The sequence below is a fragment of the Mus pahari genome, chromosome 1, assembly GCF_900095145.1.
Source record: "Mus pahari chromosome 1, PAHARI_EIJ_v1.1, whole genome shotgun sequence".
NCBI lineage: Eukaryota > Metazoa > Chordata > Mammalia > Rodentia > Muridae > Mus > Mus pahari.
In genome coordinates this window covers 164,413,507-164,424,679 of record NC_034590.1, presented here as the reverse complement: position 1 = coordinate 164,424,679, position 11,173 = coordinate 164,413,507, and positions in this window count along the sequence as shown.

The window sequence follows — 11,173 nt, the reverse complement described above, 5'->3', positions numbered from 1 at the left end:
GGGGAGGGAGAGAGGAAGGGGAAAGAGGGAGGGGGGAGGGAGGAGCACGTGCGTGTGCACTACCACGGAAGACCATGGATGAAAAACCTTTCTGAGTGAGGAAAAGACTTTCTTCAGCCTCTCCTTCTGTGAGTAAGAAGTTTCTGGGGCTGAGGATGTGGCTCAGTGAGGAATTACATGCTGTTCATAACTTGCGAGATCGTGGGTTCATTTCCCAGCACCTCAAAAAATAAATAATTACAAAGCTGTGTACTTTAGAAAAGAGGCTTCTGCTTATAAGCCACTCATCTTAGAGCATTTAGTCATAGTACCTGGAGCAGACCAAGGTGCTTGTAGCTTGGTGCTTTCTCCTCGTGATTAGTAACCGAGGCAGGGAGTCCATCCGCAGGAGCTCCTGATGGGAGCTAACCATCCTTGTGCGGACTGAGCATGCTCCGGAGCGTCTGCCCCCAAGCCCAATCCCAGCAATGCCAAGCCCCTGGTTAACACGTAGGGGTCTTACTCCCGAGGACCCTCTCTCAGGGCAGCTTTGCATGATCATAATAGATCTTTCAGAGACAAAGGCAACAACTTAAAAGGCTTGGTTTATCACCTCCGTGGGCCGCTTTTCAATAGGCCCAAGGGGACCAGGAAACCATCAAAAGCCGAGGCTGGGAAACCCAGCTTCCTGTGTCTGGCCTCAATTCCCTCCCCACCACCACCACCATGACCACTTAAAATAAGAGCAGCTCGTCGCATGCTAGCCCTGCCCCCAGAGCTGCTCGCTCTTCTCCTTCTTTGGGCTTCCTGTTGATCCTGAAGGCTGTTTTCCCAGCCTCTAAGTTCTGTTCATAGCCCACTGGGCACTTCCCCTGCTTCGGAGGAAATAGCATCTAAGAAAGAAGGCAAAAAGAAGGGGAAGGTGGGGAGCAGCAGGCGACAGAGGGCCCACCCTGCCTTTGTCCTCTCCCCATCCCCCTTTGCCCAACAGCAGAGGGCTAGGGTCCAGGCTGCCAGCACACACTTTCCGACTGATGGTTGTAGGCATGTGTCAGCTCCGGGGGAGAATACTCCACAGAACTGATGAGAAATGCCCTTTCTGTTGTTTTAATAGATTTCTATTTACTCAAAACCGAGACAAATTAGTTTTGATAGGAGACCAGAAAACCTTAAACTTGGATGAGGTGGGTGGGTGGCTAAAACGCTTCCCGTGTGAGCGAGCGAGCTGCGGTCTGATCCTTAGAACCCACATGCGTGAGCTGCAGAGGGTGGACCCATGGACTGACTTTCTTGAAGCTGGCCTGTGTGGGATGATGGTTGTACAGTTCCATCTGGGTTCTTTTGCATGCCACTTTCTGGAAAGTACCCTAGTTAGCAATTAATTCCCTGGAGGTTGGTTACTGTTGGAATAGTTACTAAGACCTGGAAAAGTCCCTTTAAACTTCACAGAAGCCGGTCATCTGGCGGTGTTTGGAAGGCTTTTGTCGTTGTTTTGCTTGTTTGCTTCTTAGAGAAGGTCCGCTATGTGGCCTAGAACTTGCTAGGTAGACCAGGCTGGCCCCAAACTCAGAGATCCTCCTGCTTCTGCCTCCCAAGGGCTGGAATGAAAGGGGTGTGGCACCACCCAGTACCTTTGGAAGTTTGTAAGCATACCAGGACCCCTGGCAGAGTCAGACAGACAGATGGACGAGGCTGAGTTCCCCGTTGGTGGGCTGAGCGTTTGGAAACTTAGATTGTCAAAAGTGAATGTTTTCCTTTTTCCTGTCAAGGTCAGACCAGGCTCCACACGGACTCGGACTCGGCAGAGCCCTGGGCTTAACTTTTCCTGCACCCGTTGCTGCATTTGCTGGGGCTGCTCAGGCTCTGGTGGGCTTTGTAGCATCCCTCAGGAGCACAGGGAACACCTCCTCTCCGCTGACTCCCCCCTCTGCACAATGTGCACTTGTTAAGAGTCAACCTCTGGGGTCTCTGTGATCTTTCTGATCAAAAGGACAGGTGACTTCCTGGAGTTGTAGGGCCCTCTTAGGAGGACTGCCATCATCTGCGTCTTGGGTGACCTTAAGAAGTGCTGCTTTTCAGTTTCTTGTGATCAAATGCTTGGTGAGTGGCAACCTAAGGAAGGTGGGGTTCATCTTGGCTCCCAGTTTGAGGGTACTTTCCATCCTGGTGGGAAAGGCATGGTGGCAGACCCGAGGTAGCCACATCAAAGCCACAGTCAGGAAGCAGAGATGAACTCTGGCGCTCAGCTGAATTTCTTTATTCAGTTTGGGACCCAGTCTCACCGATGGTGCTGCTCACCAGCAGGGCGGGGCTTCTCCCTTGACTTAAGATTTTCTAGAAAGTCCTAAGGGCTCTGTTTCCATGCTGACTCTAATCATGTTGATAATAGCGATTAACCACAGGGGGTACCTGGTGGTTCTCTAAGCCCCTTTAACCCTTCCTTATTAGCTTTGACCTCAGAGCTTTGACTGTTGAACATTCTAAAGGAAAGCCATTTTCTAGGTCTTGAAGAGGGAGTGGTGGATCTCAGTCATTCAAATAGAGACTGACTTAAGTGAAAACTTAAGTGAATTCCAATGTCCCTGGAGCCCCTTGCCTCATGCCCCACTCTCAGCTTCTTGGCTACATTGTGAACCAGGTGAGAAGCAGACATATGACTTCTTATTCTCTCAGTTTAGAAATCACACAGCTGATATTTGTCTACTGTATGCAGACTTTAGATAGACCCTCAAAACCCCTCCGCTGTCTTGGCCCATGAAAGGATAAATGTATCCATGATGCCCCAGAAAAGACTTGTGATATCTGGCACCCCCCTCCCCCACGCACCACATGAGCACGAGCACACATGCACACTTCTCACACATGCACTTGCACATGAACACATGCACATACTCATGCACGTCTGCACATGCTCAAGCACGCACACTTAAACACATGCATGAATGTGTACCACACACACAGTCACACACACACATGTGTACATGCACACACTCATACACCCCTAGCATGAATCAAATGCTCTGTTTTGAGTTCCATAACTTCTTTGTTGCTATTCATCAATTAAGAAAAATTTATTTATTTATTTTATATATGTGAATGCACTGAGGCTGTCTTCAGACACACCAGAAGAGGGCATCCTCTCCCATTACAGATGGTTGTGGGCCACCATGTGGGTGCTGGGAATTGAACTCAGGACCTCTGGAAGAGCAGACAGTGCTCTTAACCGCTGAGCCATCTCTCCAGCCCATTATTTTTAAATTAATTAAATACATTTTAAAGTGTTTTCACCCCAACCTTTTGTACCACCGGCAACTCCTGTTGTTTTCTCTCCTACCACGGGCACTCGGGTTATCTGTCTGTCACTTTCTTGAGATATAACTCATACGCCCGACACTCGGGTTACTCCCCAGCTGGTTTTGAACCACACACTAGTCCCTGGGTACAGGAGCTCGTGAGCCCGGCGCTTGTTGGCGTAGCCCTGCGTGGACCCCAGCAGAAGAGTCTTCTGAAATTCACCTTCGTACAACACCCAGCTCCCTACAAAACGTGGAGTCAGATCCAGCCACCATGCCTGGAGCCGTGGAAGGCTGTGGAAAGACAGGGGCACTGGAGCAGATGACAGCGGAAAGAGAGGATCAGGGTTCGAGGGCAGGACGGATCTGGATACTACCTGCTCATCCTTGATCCTATCAAGGCGGGATGCTCGTGGCGCATGCAAGTGCTTGGCATACACCCCGAACATGGCAGATGTCCTTCTGTCCACAAGGGCTTGGTGAAGTCATGCCAAGAAAGGACCCTGTGTGAAGGCCTAGGTGACAGAGCAAGGAGCTTCGGTGAGGTGCCAGGGGGCAGTATGGACATAAAGCCAGGAGGCGTGCAGGACCAGGTCACGGGTGACCACCTTGATGGAAAGGAGGTTAGGTGTCATTTCTGTGAGGCCACAGTGAGAGGACTGTGAGTTGTGTCATCAAGAGCTCCTTCTCCAGCTGAGGCTGGGTGGCAGGACCCAGATTGGGAGCAGTAAGGGGAACGGGGGTGGGGGGGTCTGGAGTGGGCATGAGAGAGGTGCCAATGAATTAATTGTTTAAATGATTCAGGTGGGTAGCAGGGAGGCTAAACCATGACCAGGAAAAGGCGGCCAAAGGGAGATTTCAGAGACATCGTTATGGGGTTCGGTGGCCTTATGGCCTCTGAGTTACAGTCCCAGCGCATCTGCCAAGACCAGGGGGAGGGATGACGGCACTCCACACATCCTCCCCTTCCCCAGTTATGGATGAGGGAGCCTGGGCTGAAAGTCATTGGCTCTTTCTGGGAAGGACTTAGCTGCATGCTGCCTGGGATGAGCCTGGAAAGAGAGGAGGGGCTTTGGGTGGCTGAGGTGTGGGCTTGGGTGGGCCAGGCAGAGCGGGGAAGGCTCTTTCCAGGGATCAGAGAGAGTGTGCGTGTCTCTGATCCTGTCTCTTGCTCAGGCTACGGAGTGTGGTAAGGAGCCGTGGAGACAGGAACAGAAGGGGAGGTGGTACGGGGTTCCAGGCCTAGAGCAGACAGCTCTTTCCTCCTCACTCTGTCTTCTGCTGGGGGCCAGACGCAGGAGTATGGGTCCCAGGACAGGTGTTTGAGGCTAGACATCCCCAAGCAGCCCTGAGCTCTTTTAAGCTCTGACATCTGCAGGACTGTAGGGGCCTCAGGCCCTTGGTTAAAAAAAACAAAACAAAACAAAACAAAACAAAAAACCCAGAGACTGCCTGGTGGTACCCAGGGCCTCCCTCCTAGGAGGGGGTGAACTGAGGGTCAGCGTGGACAGGATGCACGACTCACCTGAGGTAGGAGCTTGGGACTTCTCCTTGGTGCCTGTGGATGCCAACATCCAGAGTAGAGTACCTGAGGTAACGCTGAGGCTGGAGGAAGGAGAAAAACCAAGCTCTCCTCCACCATTCTCCTCAGGCCACACCTCCTTCCAGTGCTCATTAGCCTTTGTCTGCCAGGCCCTGCTCACTTGGCTTAAAGTTAGCAGAGGCCCAGATGGGGACCTGGTAGGAGCCATCTGGTCTTCTCCCAAGACCCTCAGCCCTCTACCGCTCCCCATGCCTTGTCCCAATGAACTCCCTCCCCTTCATCTCAGACCCGGAGTCCTTACCCTGTTTGCTGTCAGTTAGCCAGCCTCAATGCCCTGCACACAGAAAGCTAGCCATCCAAGTGTGGTAGTCCCCTCCCTTTCCTGTGTCTCTTTCCTCTGGGTATGGGAGCATACTGGGAAGCTGCAGTGTCGTTTTCAGCTAAAATGACCATGGCCGTGGTCTCTGGAGTCATCCCGCCTTCTTCCCCAGCCTGAGCTGGAGGTCACAGTGAGAATGAGGAGACGCGTGGTAGAGGCCTGCGGCGAGGGGTGCTGCCAAGACCACAGGCTTGCGGGGTGACTCAGGACTGGCTTAGTACCTTTCTGGGCAAAGTGTCACAGGTGTGTCAGTGGCTCCTACCTGAGTGAGGGCAAGGCTCGGCCCGGTCTCTCCCTGCCCTGCTGGAGGCTTCCAGCCAAACCTATAAAGAACGAAAGTGGAAGAGGAAGGAGACAGGAAGACGCGTGGTGGGGATGGGGACAGCAGGTAGACTCCACAAGGGTCTCACCTCACAGGGGCCTTTAACTGCCACCAGGATGCTTGGGGTTGGCACAACAGAGTGCCAGGAATTTGGCTCACGTTTCCCTCCATCCCAGTTTGGATGCCATGAGGATGATAGCTCATCCCCACTTTACAGCCCAGAAAACTGAGTACAGAGGACATTTGCCTGAGGCCACCAGGCTGTCTCAGAGCAGGGCTTATGGTTCCAAAGTTCAGCTACTTCAAAGCCACACAGCCTCTACCTTGCTATTCTCTGGGGCAGAGTCTGTCCGGCCTAATCACAGCCCAGGGCACCTGGCACCCAGCACCCTTTTAGTAGGCTGGGCTGTGCTTCCTAAAGGACACACCCCCGATTTGTTCTGGAAAAAGCCTGTCTTGCTTCAGGAATCACATGGAATACCCGAGCAGCTTCCAGGGTGAGAGGGCACTGCCCTGCCCCCTGTATTTGGGGTGGCAGATGGAGAGGAGGCAGGGCAGAGATGCAGAAGGGCAAGAAGTAGGGACAATGGGCACAGAAGCCATAACTCTTCTTAGAGACGCAGTGGCTCATGGGACTCAGGGATTAGAGACGGCAGCCTTGGAATCCCCACCCCACTTAATCACAGCGTGGGCCCAGTGTTCAATCTCATGGGCCTGTGGGTCATCACTCATGAACTGGGCAGGTGGTCATAGCCCGACACCTTCATAGTCCGAGGAGTGTAATGGTCCAGATGGCACTGTGTTCCTGTCTTTGCCATGACAGGTGCAGCACACATCATCCTGGGGCCGCTTATCACTTCCACCCACTCTACCATCAGGCAACCTCCCTGAGCCCACCCACACGGCACACTTTCAGGGGCTCAGGGTGACTTGGTAACAGGCCATTGTGCAGGGGTTGGTTCAGGGGCTCACAGCACAGACTGGCACCGACTCTGGGCTGGCCACCAGGCAAGGTGTAGACTCAGCCTGCTCTACTCACCAGTGTCATATGTCCTGGAGCTGCCAAGGAAGGGGCCAATCCAGCTATGAGGACAATGGAAAGTCAGTTCTAAATTGCTGGCTTTAAAGCCAGGATGAAGGTCTGATGCGGCCAGCCAGAGGTAGGTTTACAGACTTGGTCACTCCCAGTCTCCCTCTACTCCATGAAGGGTGGCTCTGGCCCATCCCATGAAGTGCCTGCTGCGATGGGCAACCTGCCCAAGCACTTATGTCTCATATCCAGACCAACCAAGACCCAAGTACTCTACAGGGGTGAAGCCTGGAGCCTCTGTCTGCTGATAACTCCCCTTTACTCTTCCACCCAGAGAGGAGCTCAAGTCACACCCAGGGACAACTCTGGCTGGTAGCCAGATCATCTTTGGCAACCGATGGATGTCAGAAGTCTCAAGTCTCCCCTAGGTATCGCATCGCGTGGTTCATCTCCCCACAGGTAGTGCTCTTCCTACGGGCCGCTTTGGTAAACCGACCTTCATTTTGCCTGCCTGCCTCAGTCAGGAGTAAGAGTAATAGGTCAGTAGACAAGCTTCTTATTTGGGCTCCAGGTCCAACAGTAAGAGTCTAGGCCTTTCAGTTTTTAATTTAGGGCAAGTTCTCTGTGCAAATACCTGTGTCTTCGATGAGGAGCCGTGGAGAATGCTGGTGGTTCTCCAGGTGTGAGCCTTGGCAAAATGGGAGAGTATCTGACAGAAACATTTGTTTCCAGGATAGGCCTGCCACTCCTCAGAGGAAGTGGAAATGGGAAGTCAGCCTTGTTTCCTGGCCCCGGACACTAAGCTGACACCGGCGAGAGCTGGCCCTACCCTGGGTCAGCTCCATTTCCCACCTGAGAAGACAAGGCAGCTACCGTTAGAAGAAACACCGCAGTGACTATGGGCACGTGCAGAGTGGGGAGAAATCTATATTTGGAAACACACACGGGTTGAGTGGGTGGTTCCCTGGCCTTATCAGGTGCCCACAGTACAGCAAGGCACCAGGGCTCGTGGCTGTCCTATCTCCACTCTGCTGGACTTGGCTCTGTCCCCGTTAAGAGGGAGGAGGGCCTTGCCCTCTTACACCGCTGGGCTCAGCATCAGTCTGCTCTGTTGACCCTATAGGCTTCCATGCTACCAGCAGCCATGAGGAGCTGGATACTTTTCCAAGCCAGGGGTTAATGGAGGCAACTATGGGTAACACACGACACAGAGGTACAGCTGGAGGCGGCTCCACACCCGTGCGATCTGTGTGTTAGAAGCTCCATCAGAACTCATTCACCTTCATGTGCTAATCTCATTTCTCTCTGGTGGCAGAATGGCCTTGGCTTAGAGAGTCAAAGCAGTATGTTCTTGGAGATGTTCTGTTTTCCACTGAGGATGAGGAGGGGGTCTTGGGTTGATGTGGATAATGTTCTGCTTTGTCACTGGTTATGACCTTGAGCAAGTTCTTCCTCCTCTCCAGAGCTCCACTTTCCTCATTCTATGAATCCAGCCCCATCATGGGTACCAAGTACACAGCAAACACCCACGACTCAGAAGAGATCCTCCCTAGAGTGCCTTCCCTCCACTATGCCATCACCTAACTTCACTAATTGGTGGTCTGAATGAGAACGACCCCAGGGGCTCATACATGTGAATCCTTAGTCACGACACAGTGGCTCTATTTGAAAGGATTAAAAGGATTAGGAGGTGTGGTCCTGTTGGAGGAAATGTGTCACTGGGGGCAGGCTTAAGTCTCATGTCTCTCTGCCTATAAGATCAGGATGTAGCTTCTAGCTACTGCTCCAGCACGGCTTGCATGTTGCCAGGCTTGTCACCAGCATAGTGGACTAAACCTGTGAGACTGTGGGCAAGACCCAGTTAAATCCTTTCTTTTATAGAAACTGCCTTGGTCATGGTGCCATTTCACAGCAATTGAACACCCACTAAGACAGACTCTGATCCTTTGACACTCTTCTCTCCCAAGGTAAACACTAACATGTCTGGGGGGACTAGGTGGCTTGCTTCTCTTTCCTCTTTTTCTGTCCCCACCCCCCTCCATTTGAGGTGGGACCCTTGCTATCTTGATTAGATTGGTTTCCAGTTTCTAGGCTCAACTTATCCTCCCGCCCAAGTCTTCTAAGTAGCAGGGACTACAGGTGTGCACTGCCACAGCCAGCTCAAGGTCTTGTCATGGAAGCCCAGGCTAGCCTCCTGAATGCTGGGATTACAGGTGTGCACTACTTAGCTAGTGGCTCATATTTGAAGGCTAAAACCTGGTTGAAGTGAAGGCACATGACAGCTGCCCAGGTGCTACAGTTTCCATTTTGTTCTTGAGTTATTCTGGGGACAACCTTGTCACAAGGACACTAGAGAAGACCAGGAAAAGTACACACAGGGAACATCTAATGTCCACCATCAGCTAGTACCCACAATGCTCAAGCCCGGCCAGATTCTCAGATGGCTCTGGCTGACATCCTAGCTGCAACTTCTTCTGAGACTCCAAGCAACGTTCTTGACTTTCAGCCTCATAGAGATTGAGATATAGTAGCAAATGTTCATTGTCTTACTCTATGTATACATAAGCATGTCGGTGGGGACTGCACATGCATGTGAGTGAATCGCTGAGGGTGGAAGAGCCTGGAGTTACAGACTGATGTGATCTGCTTGTTGTAGGTGCTGGGAACCAAAAAGATCTTCTCAAAGAGTGGCAGGTACTCTTAACTACAGAGTCATCTCTCCAGCCCCCTTCAGGGTGCATCGTTTTAAGCATCTACATTTTGGAGTTATTTATTACCTAACATTAGGTACCCACTGCCTTCCAAAAAGGTTTTGAACCCACATGTAGGTAAAAGTATAACAGGATGGAATGCTGGGGTAAGATCTGAAAGATGACTGATGTCATAAATGGTGGGTCAGTGCAGGTGTACTAGGGTATCCCTATAACCCCAAGGGGTGGAGACAGGAACAGCACAAATATACAACTGGATGGTGGATGTGGGTCTGCTGTGCCAGAAGATGAAACAGCTGCAAGCTCCTGGAAGCTGGGACAGCCACGTGACCCGTGGCCTCTGGGTGAGCAGCACTGCACCGTACAGTAGGAAGGCTGATACCTTGAAACCGTCTACCTACTCAGGTCACACGAAACATCTCTGAGAGGGCAAAGACAGCCATGCCAATGGCTCACTTCCATAGGGAACATTTTCTGACAGTTTTCAGGGACTCTAGGCATTACAATGGTGGCTCTGTCATGAAGACATGACTTTTAACATAGGTAGCAGATAGAAAACAGTAAGAATAAACAAGGGTTAGTTGTGATGGATGCCTTCCCACCCTCAGGCTTATTTTGCTTCTTACTGAACACCACAGGCGATGTCCGCCCTGTTTCTGCAAACACATGATATACACCATCTCCATTCATTACTAGATGGTGGTTTCTCTGTACTGTGAAGTTTACCACTTGGCATTGATGTGACTTATGCAGTATCATTTAGTTAGCACAAGTTTTGATTTTCAAAGTCCTCCCCCATCAAACATTCTTTTTGAGACAGTGTGTTGCTCTGCAGCCCTGTCTGGTACCCTACAGGCCATCCTGGCTCCTTACTTGTGGTTATCCTCTGGTTTCAGGTTCCTGACTCAGGTTACAGGTGTGAGTCCCCATGCTGCTTCATCTTTCCTAGTTTCATTTTTTGTTGGTATTGTCCAATGTTCAGAAACAGAGTCAAGGATTAAGCCACACATTCTACCACCAAGAAAGCACCTTTGTGTGTGTGTGTGTGCGTGTGTGTGTGCGTGTGTGTGTGCGCGTGTGTGTGTGTGTGTGTGTGTGTGTGTGTGTAGACAGGATCTCCCTATAGCTCTGGCTGTCCTTGAACTCACTATGTAGACCAGGATGGCCTCAAGCTCACAGATATCTACCTGTGAGTCCTGAGATTAAAGGCATGACAGCACATTGTTAACAACATACTGTTTGGGTGGGCTTTTTCTTGTTTTTTTTTCCCTTTATACATACAAATGTGTGTAATATATTAAATTTCAAGACAAATTTGGCACCAGATGGTAAGAAAGACTTTTTACATTTTTTTCCCCATACACAACCATTAGACTGTGATATACACATAGGTGTTGTGTTTAAAAAGCATAGATAGTGGGGTGGGCATAGTGTACACACCTTTAATCCCAGCACTTTGGAGGCAGAGGCAGGCAGACCTGAGTTTGAGGCCAGAATGGTCTATATAGTGAGTCCCAAGACAGCTAAGGCTGTACAGAGACTGTGTCAAAAACAGAAAAGCAAAGAAACCAAAACCCAACCCTTCCCCCAACAAAACCCAATAAAAGAAAACAAATTTAAAATAAAGGCAGTGGTATATACCTGGCTGCCTGGTAACATAGGGCTGTGATCACAACACTTTGGAAATGGAGGAAGATCTGGAGTTCAAGGTTGTTCTCAACTGTGGATCTTAGGCTACTCTGGGCACTACAACACTCAAACCCAAAACCAAAACAGGAGGAGGAGGAGGAGGAGGAGGAGGAGGAACAGCAGGATGATGAAGATGAAGAGGCAGCCAGCTGCACCAGCATCAACCCAGGACTGATGTGGACCTGCCTTTCTGTCCCTTCTCCAGACTGCTGTCAGTCTGCATTAGC